Raw genomic sequence first — 12,871 nt, 5'->3', positions numbered from 1 at the left:
GATAAAAACGCTGCTGAAGGTTAATCCATATGTTAATCCAATGTGTCTGAAATGATTACTGATAATCCATCTTCATATTCATGTCAATAACAATTAATATATAGTTGCAGCTTTTGCTAAACCTCTCTAAAAAGGTCAAATGTCACTTGTTTTGCATCAAACTTGATACAGGGTACTTATTATATGTTATAGTTTAGATTCCTAAAGCTTTTAGTCTACTATCCCATCATTCAAGGGTGGTTTTCACTATAAGTAATGTTTTATTTTTGGACGGACACTATAATTTATATTCTTTTACTATGTTCAATCTGAATTTACTTTAAAATAAAAAGATTCTATATTGATTCTGACTTTTCTACATCCAACTCACAGGTTTATCATTGCTTTGAGAAAAAAGATTAGTAACACTTTATATTAAGGTACACAAATTAACCATAAACTAGTTGTTAATTAACATGCATATTAGCAGTATATTAGCTCTTTATTAGTCATTATAAAACACTTATTAATGCCATGTTCTACATGACCATATTCTACAAGTAATAAGCCATTAGTTGAGTTTTTCCTCAATAACCCTCTAATTAGTGCTTATTTATTGCAAGTAAGGAAGTTGTTGTACATGAGTTTTGGTCATAATATGCGCTGCTCAATATGGGCCTAATAAGGCAGTAGTACCACAAGAATAGTTATTCTCCCATAGTAACACTTAACAAATAGGATCTATTCTTATGTAACAAGACATGAAACTATAAGTTTTAATTGTGTTTAATTAGGTATTTATATCTAAGAACATGTTCCCTATTTTAAAGTGAAGTCTTGTTCATAACCAATAAGCTAGTAGTTTGACTCTAATTGACCTGAACATGTTCCCTATTCTAAAGTTGCCTCCTCTTCACACTTTGTAAATACATTATAGCACACAACTACTGAAATTAACCTCAACAGTACATGAACAAAGTAGGTACACGTTGAAATATCTGTTTTATTAATGAACCACTAAAGAGAGGTTCAGACGCATACCAAAACATGTCAAGTTTCTTGACATGGCTGAGAACACATATACAGCCTGTTCTTTTTAATAAAAACAGATTTTTAACAGAGTTTATGTATTTGTGATCATACTGTGTGACCTGCTTGTATGTACTTACACAATAGGCAGGGCCACCCTTGGCCAAGCAACATTGCGAGATGAGGCCCCCTCCACCCCCCCAACCGACAGGAGTGAAAAAAAATGTTTTGGAAACAAAGTAGGCTACTTTGCAAATATAATTCCTGTTTAATAGACCCTCCTTCACACACCACAACACAGACTATAACACCCCTTGCTGCTAAATACAAACCAACTTTGTGCAATATGTGCTATATGTGCAATAGTGTTGCAAGGTGTACCGATACTTGAAAGGTACCACGATACCCTGCCGTTAAAAACGTCACGATTCCTCCATTTCCTTAGTATCGGTACTTTAGGAATGACGGGGAAAAGTACTCCGGTGAGAAAGCGCTGTTTTAATAAGAGCCGTGTGTGTTCAGCGCTCTGCTTCCACTCCCTGCACTGCAGCCGTGCCTGCAGTGCCTCCCCTCTCTCGTGCACGCGCTAGCTGCCAGAGCATGTGAGAAAATGAGAAGCATGGCTGCAAGTGGGAGTGCAACTGCCGCTGCGCCTCGGCTTGTTGACAAAAAAGACGCCAGAAGCGAAATTTGGAAGTATTTTAGCTATATCTGACAGTGAGGGCAAGCCTACGGACACCACGAGGCCTGTCCGTAAGACATGTTTTAGATCCCTGCAAACTCTATGTCATGTATTTTACGTCATGTGATCGGGTCTCCTGATCGGCCTTTATAGAGAGCACCGATCGATCGGCCGAGAGTGAATATCGCCCGATAACGATCGGCGGCCGATCGATCGGAGCATCCCTAAAATGTATGTGTATTTCTTGTGTCTGACGCGTTGTCAGAATGAACGTGCATATACATTTACTTGTGTGCGCGAGCGTGACACGCATTGCAGACCGCATGTTAACCGCAAGTTTAACTTGACTTTCTAATGCTCCCATAAAACATTGGCAGCATTCGGGAGGGGGAGGAGTCAGGGATCGAGGGAGTTTTTCCCCAATCAGAAGCGCAGCTTCATTGCCATGATATTTTCCTGCACACGTTATTGCAAATGCTGGTAGCATGTCGTTCTCAAAGTTCGCAAAGCAAAGGAAAGTTGATCAAGAGAACCGAGAATTCAAAGAAGAATGGACAGAGAAATATGCATTTAATCTCCCACAGTCCAGCACCAAACCAATGTGCTTGATTTGCACAGAAACCGTGGCCATCATAAAGAGTGGTAATGTGAAACGCCACTATGAATCGAAGCACAGCTATTTTGAGCGGCAGTATCCCCAGAACACAGAGGTGAGGACAGCAAAACTTGCTAAGTTAAAATCTGCGTATCAAGCTACAAACAGTCTGTTTGTCAGATCTATGTAAATGCAAGAGAGAGTAAATGAAGCCTCACTTAGAGTGGCCTGGGTTTTGGGCAAGCACAAAAAGCCCTTTTCTGATTCAGAAGTAGTGAAGGAGTGCATGACTGAAGTAACTGAGGCTTTTTTGGAGGGTAAGGAGAAACAGGAGATGTCTGAGAAAATTAAGCAGATACCCTTATCAAACTCCACTACAACCAGGAGAACTGAACTAATTGCTAAATACCTGGTGACACAGCTGACGGATGACATAAAAAATGCAGAGTGCATTTCATTGGCTGTTGATGAATCAACTGACAGCACTGACAACGCCCAGCTAAGCGTCTTCGTTAGGTATTACAGTGAGGCAAAGGGAACATTTTGTGAGGACATATTAGGCCTCAAAACCCTCCATGGCCACACCAGGGGAGAGGACATCTATGAAGCCATCATGCAGATGCTGAATGAAATGGGAATTGATATCAAGACTGTCGTGTCCATTGCAAATGATGGAGCTCCAGCAATGATTGGGAGAGAGAAGGGAGCTGTTCAGCGGCTGAAAGAGCACCATCCAGACCTGCTGTCATACCACTGCATCATTCACCAGTCAGTGCTGTGTGCCAATCTTGGAAAAGAATACTCAGATGTCATGGAGACAATTATGAAGCTTGTGAACTACCTGAGAGCCTCCTCAGCCCTTCAGCACCGCGTTTTGCGTGCATTTCTGACAGAGGTAAGTGTATTACTCTTGGTTGCATTGTATGATGGCCAGTCATCTGTATTAAACAGACTAGGTTTACTTTGTTAAAATAATTACTCTTATTTTGCTGTGTGTGTGAGTATACTTGACATTTGGTTAAATCAAAAATGAAAAAAAGTATTATTTTGAGTTCATAGTAAAGAAAATTGTGTGTGTGTCTTTCACTGTGTGTCATTCTCTCTCTCTCTCTCACCAGGTCAATGCAGCTTAGGATGACATTCTCCTTCATAACAATGTGAGGTGGCTGAGTAAGGGAAGGGTTCTGGAGCGATTTTGGGCCATCAGGAAAGACCTGCAGATGTTTTTGTCTGAGCAGAAAAATGCCAAAGCCAAACAGTACCTTGCTTTTCTGCAGGAGGATGAAAAGATGGAATGTTTGGCCTTTTTGGTGGATGTGACATCTCATCTAAATGATCTCAACCTCAAACTCCAAGGCCAAGGCAACACAGTGTGTGACCTTATGTCTGCAGTACGTTCTTTCCAAAGAAAGTTGGAGATCTTCAGGAGTGACATAACAGAGGCACATCTCCACTTTCCAACTCTATTGGAGCAAACTAATGGTAATCACCATCACACTCATGTTGCATTCCTGGAGAGGCTGGCTGAGAATTTTCAAAAACGTTTTTAATGATTTCAGTCTTGGTAAGCAAGTCCTGCTCTGTATTGGATCTCCATTTCTGGTGAAGAATGTTCAAGAATTCTCAAGAGAGGCACAGAACATCTTCCCTTGGGCAAATGTTTCATCTCCGCAAACTGAGCTCATAGATCTCCAGGAGAATGTTGCTCTGAAGGAAGTGGACTGTGACCCTGTGACATTCTGGACAAAGATGGCTACTGCAGCAAATGTCCCCCACCTTCAGAAGGTGGCCATTCATTTGCTCACCATGTTCGGTTCAACATATTGCTGTGAGTCTAGATTTTCCACAATGAACATTGTGAAAAACTCATACCGCAGCAGTTTGACAAATGAACACTCAGTGCCTCCGCCTGGCTATCACACCTTTTGTGCCAAGGTTCAAGGCATTGGATACAGGCAAACAGTGCCATTTCTCCCACTAGCTCAATACAATGTATGTATTGAATGTGTGTGTATATGTTATGGATGTTGATTTATGTCACGCACTTTACTGGCATTGTTCCGGACCCGTGACCTTGTTTAAAATTCACAAGTGAACCTTTAATAAAAAAGTTTGAGTACCCCTGCTCTAGTTTATTCACGTTTAGTTTTTTTCCCCTCTTGCTTGCGCCAGACTGAAACTGTCTTTTCGCCAACATCTCTTCACCTGCACTAGTGGCCGTATCAAAGCCGTGATTGGCAACGGTGTTGGGTTACAGACGTGCTCCCCTTGTCACCTCTCACTCTCGCGTATCAGCGGGGGGTGTGCGGAGAACTGCGCACAGCAGCTGAGGCCCTCTGGGCGGGGCCCCCTGCGCAAGGCGGGGCCCCATGCAGCCTGCGTGATTGGCCTGTAGGGAGGGGCGGCCCTGACAATAGGTGTACTGTTCTCTCTATGTGTTGTACTGTCTCAGTGTGAACAACATAGATTAAACAGCCAGCCAAACTCTTTTGAGAGCCAGGGAATGAGCAGCCATGCTCCTTTATTGACTTATTTGTAGTCCACTGACATTCAAACGGAGTGAAACTGTAAAAAAGAAGTTACAAGGCACTTAATGATCTCGTACATGCAAGTGTAACATACACATATTAACACATAGGACCACAATGTAAACAAGGTAAATATAGCTAATGGCTAACGCTAGCATGTATGCTAACGCTAGCGCGAATGCTAACGCTAGCATGTATGCTAACGCTAGCGCGAATGTTAACGCATTTTCACAATACATATTACTAATCCTTACAGTGTAAGGCGTACACTTACACTTACGGTCATTGCTTTCTGACGGACTTGACCCTTTTACTCTTCAGGTTGCATAGGAAAATTAGAAGCAGTGTACTGCCATGCTATTCAGTTCACTTTGTCCTACTTCCTGTACCCGGTTTCCTGTCTAACCTTCAGTACACATTTTACAAATATATAAATGTGCAAATATGAAACATACAGGTCAATATCACCTTGCTATTGGTAGCTAAACTGTCAATACCCCACATTTCTTAGATATAAATACCTAATTTTGAGTTATTTACACTTATAGTTTAATGTCTTGTTACATAAGAATAGATCATATTTGTCAAGTGTTATTATAGAATTACTTAGACCCTCCAGAAAAACGCGGGCCAAAATCCTTAATTATGCGGGCTAAAATCATTGATTATGCGGGCTAAAATCCTTGATTATGCGATAAAAATGCGGGGTTTTTATGTGATTTTATGCGGGAAAATTGCGGGAAGTTGCGAAATATGCGAACAGTTGTGAAATATGCGGGAAGCGGAAAAAAGGTGATTATTCTCCCGCACCCTGTTACTAGGCTACTACTGAATGAAAGGAAGCACTTTTAAAGAGTTGCTATGATAAACAAGCATACTAGAAGCAAGCTACATCACAGAAAGACACACACACACACACACACACACGCACACACACACACACACACACACACACACACACACACACACACACACACACACACACACACACACACACACACACACACACACACACACACACACACACACACACACACACACACACACACACACACACACACACACACACACACACACACACCCCTCCTCCTCATTCTGTTTTCATTTACTCGTTCGTTATCTGACCAGCTTCAATATAGAGCTCCTGCGGATGATGTCACATATGCTGGTCACGTGACGAGAAACGAAGGGGGCAGCCATTTTGGCAGTAATCGCGTCAGTAAATTCATTGGCAGGCACTGGCAGACTGTCGAGGATGGTGGATAACTGCTGTGCACCAGGTTGCACAAATAGGCGTGGGAAGAAGAAAGGTGTATCTTATTATCGCATTCCAAAAGACGCGGAGAGGAGGGAAAAGTGGATCGCAGCGATTCAAAGAGCCAGGAGCCGTCTGAACAAGACTGAAAGATGGGACCCCCGGCCGTTTGCTTTCGCTTATGCAGTGATCACTTCATATCAGGTGGGTGAAGGAATACAGTACAATGCTACAAAAAGTTTTCAAAAAGCAAAAATACAAACTAGTTTCAGACGCACTGCAGTAGCTATCCAAGCTAATAAACAAACATGCTAACGTGACACTGCCGTAGCTAGACAAGCTAATAAACAAACAATGCTAACGTGACACTGCCTATCAAACTGGAATAATTTAATACTTACCCTTGCAGTGATGATGCCGAAGTTTTTGGATGTAAGACTCCACAGTTGAATGTTGTTTACGAAGCCGGACTGACACCATTTGTAAGCCTCCAAGCTTTTGTAAGCTCTGAGGGAGTCTCCTGAGTACACTGATGGAAAGCTTACAAGATAGCTGTGGATGTCCGCGTAGCGCAAGTCGGGTACATCGTCTTCAGAGCAGGAGGTTATGCTCTTGAAAAGCACACCGGGTGCATTATATGGGTCGCTTATATTTAATCTTTCTAATTTTGTACTATAAAGCCGAATTTCACTTGAATTAAAATGAGATGTATACTCGCACGGTAGGAAAACGCTGGCGCCGGTCGTCATGTTTACTGCCAAAATGGTGGCTGATAACCAAAAGTCACGTGACCGCAGGAGCTCTATTGTAGGCTACTCACCTCGTTTCTTGCAACCCTCGAAAGGGTTTTGGAGGTTGAAGCCTCTGTGAGCGTGAGTTGTTTGGCTTTCTTGTCCGCAGCAGAAACCATTTTTGAATGTTTGAGCGAATCGAAGTGGGTATTCACAGTCTATTTCCTTTTATGCTCCAACACACAGTTGCACGGGGTACAGAACAGTTTCCCCCCACTTTCGTGCAAGACATTGGGGTACTGCTTTGCCCGGTCTTTAGCTGAAATGTTCGTGGGTAAATGTGATGGATTCGATTTGTTCATCTTGGTGTGTGAATTCCACACCTTCACACGACGGTGTTTGCCTTCTGTGATGCGCGGGCTGATGACGTTGCGTCATCATCATTACTCGTCAAAACGAGTTAACTTTTTAATTTATTTTTCTCAACTTTGTGTGGAAAAATGCGGGGATTATGCGGCCTTTTGATAAATATGCGGACTTTTAAAAATCTGCGGCATTTTGCTGATTATGCGGGAAATTCTGCGATCGCAGAATCGCGTTTTTCTGGAGGGTCTAATTACTATTCTTGTCGTACTACTACCAAAACTCGTGTACAACAACTTCCTTACTTGCAATAAATAAGCAGTAATTAGAGGGTTATTGAGGAAAAACTCTCAACTAATGGCTTATTACTTGTAGAATATGGTAATGTAGAATAAGGCATTAACACGTGTTTTATAATGACTAATAAAGAGCCAATATACTGCTAATATGCATGTTAATTAACAACTACTGTAAACTGTGATCGTTATTCTCGCGTCCAGGAGAGAAGCTTTAAAAAGGAGACTAAATGGAGTCTCTGAAAAGGTTCAATTGGGTACTTTAATTAAAAAAGGCGCGGGTATGTTACAAGCAGGATATTGTTCAGTTAGAAAGACAGCTGTGATCTGGTCCTCGTGAGCGAAGAAGACAGAGCGAACCCCTCTTCTCCAGCTGTTATCTATCCTCTGCTGGCTCCTCCCTGTGAACCGGCCCGCCTCGTCTCTAATGTCCGTTGTTGCATTTAAACAGAGGATTGGTACATTTCACATTCAATATGCTTAACACGCCTCTTCTCCTCATATTCTCTTTCATCACTTTTCATTTAACACATTCTAAACGCTGTAATTCATACTTTAAAAATACTGGAAATACTTCACGGCATTTTGGTTTCCGGTGGAGTTCCGGATGTTGTCACATGCTACCCACCTCTGTAAACAATAATATATTCAAATAAACTGTACCTTCATTTAATATTAAGCATGGTAGTATCTCGACATCTATAGTTGTAGTGTTAAATCAGTAGGTTTCGGTGTGCATCACTCCATGTAATTTCGCTACTAAATTCACCTCTTTAGGAAATAGTATATTAGCCACATGCTAAATGCTAACCGGAGATGAAGGATTTTCAGAATAAAAGCTTAACAACTGGTTGTGCACGAGAATTTCGGTTTTTTTCAGTATAAAACAGGATTTAAACTGACGGTATGTTTAAAGGCCATGTAATGCATCTAACACAGGTGTTTTTTAACATGTAGTTTAGATATCACCAGAATAAAAATAAATACAAATGTTTAAAGTTTGGTCATAATTAAATGACATATACGTTAAAAAACGATGTTGGTTCCGAAGTTTGCCGAGTACGCCCCCGATCACTCCCGAACGAGCGGTGACGTCACACGTGGCAAACATTGCCATTTGATCAAATCAGTCCAAATGGCAAGCAACGCGAAAACTTCATACAGCGACAGCGATCATTCAAGCTCAGATTCGGTGGGTTATCTGGATTCAGTTACAGAAGTAGAGAGTGAACCAGCTAGCCTTTCACTTCAAGGCATCTTGCCTTATACGAGCCTCCTGCCCAGCAATCGAACAACGAGGCAGAAACTTGTGAAAGAGAAGCGGATTCCGCAGCCGGCGAGACTCGAGTCGGCAATACTGAATGGTAAATTCTGTTTTATTTAATTTGACCTGCACTAAATGTCGATCTTGATTTGTCATCTGTTCCTCACACGTCCGGCAGATATTGTTTTTTTTGTATTTTATGTACAATATTCAGGTGTACATGTCAATGCTGTGAAAGCATGCCCACTGCAGATGAATGTACATGCTGCAGAGAGATCTGGCAGGTGATGGAACAAATAGACAGTTTGCAACCTACTGACCAGATAGCAGAGTCCTGCATCGGGTCGGGTATCCGCGGGTACCCGACGGGTGACCCGCAAAAAAGGTGATTTGCGGGTGGTATTTTTTCAAACGCTTTTTTCCGGGTTCGCTTCTGGGTAAAACAAAGATGATGCGGGTCCGGTTGCGGGTGTTGCATAATAAATATATTTAAACAATAATAATTTAGTTTAATGTTTAAATCCTCAGACCTCTCCCCCGCGGTACCGAGCATAATCATAACTGCAATCTAATCTGCAGTGCATCTATCTGCTGCTGAGCGCACCACATTCTGAATGGCTGAGGTGAAGCTCTCTAGCGGAGAATACAGCATTTTCAATAACTCTTCCTCAAGAGCGAAATCCAACGTCTGGGAGGCTTTTGGTGTCATCCTAGATGGAGAAAATAAACAACATCCCAGGCTTTTTGAGCCAAATATGCAACTGCGTGTGTTAATAATTACACGTTTTCACTGCTTATATATATGCGGGTTCGGGTCGGGTTGCGGATCTTGTGCCGGCGGGTCGGGTCGCGGAACTAATTGGCAATATGTGCGGGTAGCGGGGCGGGTTCGGTACTGCACGTCACGGGTGCGGGGCGGGAGCGGGTCTTGAAAATCAGACCCGTGCAGGACTCTGCCAGATAGAAGACACCGACGAGAAACCAAGGTGCATTATTAGCCACCCAGGCTTTAGAGAAGGCTGTCTCAGTGTTTGGACACTGAAAATAGCGTATCTTCAATACAAACAACAACACAGAGCAGTTGATGGCCCACTACACCAGTAAGTAAATATTGATTGACCCAACTGCCTATTGCAGCTTTGCTTTCATATAATACTTTTAGTCGCTACAGATATGGTACACTTTTAAAGATACCATTAAACTCTTTCAGTCAAAAACAGCTTGGCTTTTATGTTTTCTGTGTATGCAAGTTCAATGTATGCTTGGGAAAAGAAACAACTACACAGGTGAGGAAATATATAAGAGGTCTATGATTCTGTCAAGCAGTCATGTATAACCTCATATTTATTTTGTACAAGTAAAATACAAATATCATGTTATAAGCCAATTTGTAACCATAGCTACATAATAGTACTACATAACATTTTATTTTTCTCCAAATATATTTATAATCTGTATACTTTTTTTTCATTAGGAAGTATCGATATACAGCTTATCGACAGTTTGTACATTGGTGCTGGGGTGTACTCGGCCCAAAAATCAGAGTCCCGCTGCCTGCATGTGCTGTAACCGAGATACGGAAGACTTACCCTGAACCGGGAGGCCGCTATCAGGGATTTCAATGGCCAAATCTGTAATTTGACATAAGTCATGCAGCTGAACTGGTTAAAATGGTTTCGCATGATGTAAATAATTTACAAAGTACATCATTTACAATATTATTTTTCCAAAGAAACATGTAAATATAACAACATTTTCCAAATCGCAAATTTGTATGATTGTATTAATTTACTGTTTGATAAATAAAAAAGGGTTCTTTTGTTAATTTTTCACTTGTAACATTTGATCTTTATTGCAGTGTACATTAGTCTATTTTGGTATATGTGCGAGCCCACAAATAATTAAAAGTGGTAAAAATAATAAAGATATTCAGACGTAATTCATTTTTGGCCTTACTTATTTCACTTCAACTTTTATATATTTCAGTCACTAAGTTCACTGTACTCTGGCGACATTTAGCTCAAGCTGGCATAACACCTGTAGTAACTTAATTCTGACCCGAGTTTTGTGCACAATCTTCCAGCACCCATGATCAATGTTTATAGCAATCAGGAAACATTCACAGCTCACAACTACACATCGCTTCCCCATCATGAATTGTTAGATAAAAAAAGTTTAGCGAGGTCCGGTTACACATATGTTGAGCAAAAATAGCGGAAGGATACAAAACAAACAATCCAGACGAGGCTGGTGTTTGCCACGTGTGACGTCACACAGCTGGGTTAATGGCTGGCAAGCTTTTTGCTACCGGAGCGGAATAACACGGGAAAGTGGCACACATTTCATGTTATTTGGGGGGTATTTATGGAAAGAATCATTGATGTTGATATGTCAAATGAAACAGTGGAAAGTGATGAAGCGATTTATTAACACAGAATAACATTTATTTTGGACATTACATGGACTTTAAGCTACATTATACCATCAAAACATTGATTTTAATTTCGAACACTACTTGATGGTTAATTTGTGTACCTTAATATAAAGTGTTACCAAAAGATTATTAATTGACCCCTTTTAGAAGTAAAGTTGTAGTCATTTGTTCTGGGAATGTCATTTTCGAGCCTGATACCTGAAAAAAAGGCTCAGGGTTTAACAGGTTAAAGCAAATGTTAGTTAATGTGGAAGGGAATTCCAGTGAGTAGTAGCCCTACCATAATTACTGAAGGCACCATAAACTGATAAAGAATGTATTCGTGCTATATACTTGATGATCTAAGCAAGTGGTTCCCAGCCTGGGGGTCGCGACCCCCTTGGGGGGTCGCCAAAGATCGCAGGGGGGGCGCCAAACCTCAGATGATTTGAGGCCTAATATCATATTTAGAATTTAAAAAAAAAAAAAAAAAAAAAAATGTACATATCATTTTTTTTTTACATATCATTTTTTTTACATATTGTAACGCAATACATGATTGGCGCTAAAAGCCTTGTCTACATTACAATCAAATATAGAAATGAATTGATTAACTAAAATTAAAATTCAAAAAATTCATCTGATACTCCTCCGATTGGCGCCAACATTGATGTTACTGTGTCAGCTTTCATAATAATAACAGTTTGCTGCGCTTGCTAGCTAGAGACCGACTTCATAAGGTGAACATTTTTCGTCTAAAAATGTCTGAAAAACGTAAAGGAGATGACAACTCATCTGCAATCAAAAAGAAAATGAGGACCTACCTAGAGAGCTATCTTAACTTTGGTTTCATGGAGGGAACGGACAAAACCCGCCCAGAGTGTGTGATATGCAGAGAGAAGCTAGCCAACGAAAGCATGAAACCCAGCAAAATGAAGAGACACCAACAGACCATGCACCCAGAAACAGTCGGGCGTGATCGGGACTTTTTCATAAAGAAACAACACCTTGCAGAGGCAAACAAGCCAATGGATATTAGAACAGCATTTTTTAGGGCTGGCAGCGATGCACAGAAGGCCACCGAGGCCTCTTTTGAATGTGCACTTTTAATAGCAAAGGCAAAGAAACCGCACAACATTGGCGAGCAGCTCATTAAGCCGGCTTGCATTAAGATGGTTGAGAAACTGTGCGGCCCGCAGGTGGCGGAGAAGCTAAAAACTGTACCACTGTCAAACAATATGGTGAAAGACAGAATTGACAAGATGGCAAGTAACTGCGAGCTGCAGCTGCTCGAAAAGCTTGGAAAGGGGCCATTTGCTATACAACTTGATGAAACCACAACTGTAGCAGACGAGGCTGTGCTGATCGTTTATGTGCAATATATCGATGGGGAAGATTTGAAGCAGGACATTCTTATGTCAGTCAACCTTACCACTACCACCCGGGGTGAGGACATTTTTACTGCAGTGGATTCTTACCTCTCATCCCACAATCTTTCCTATGAGAATTTAGTTGCATGTTGCACAGACGGAGCTGCCTCAATGATGGGGAAAAACAAGGGATTTAACAGTCGCTTGAAAGAAAAGGCCCCACACTGCACAATATTTCACTGTGTGATACATCGCCAGGCCCTGGCCAGCAAGAAACTGTCAGAAGACCTCAGCGAAACACTCTCAACTGTTGTTAAAATAGTAAATTTCATCAAAGGTCGCCCCACCAACAAGCGTCTATTCGCA

The 12,871-nt window shown here is 41.4% G+C and overlaps 1 protein-coding gene across 3 annotated transcripts in view; it reads left to right on the top strand.

Moving 5' to 3' along the window:
- The window catches only part of slc1a7a (solute carrier family 1 member 7a), a 109,949-nt gene that overhangs the window by 92,965 nt on the left and 4,113 nt on the right, over positions 1-12,871 (top strand). The gene's annotated exons all lie outside the window — the stretch shown is intronic.

The sequence above is a fragment of the Notothenia rossii genome, assembly GCF_949606895.1.
Source record: "Notothenia rossii genome assembly, chromosome: 9".
Taxonomy (NCBI): domain Eukaryota; kingdom Metazoa; phylum Chordata; class Actinopteri; order Perciformes; family Nototheniidae; genus Notothenia; species Notothenia rossii.
This window is presented reverse-complemented; position numbering and strand designations above follow the sequence as displayed.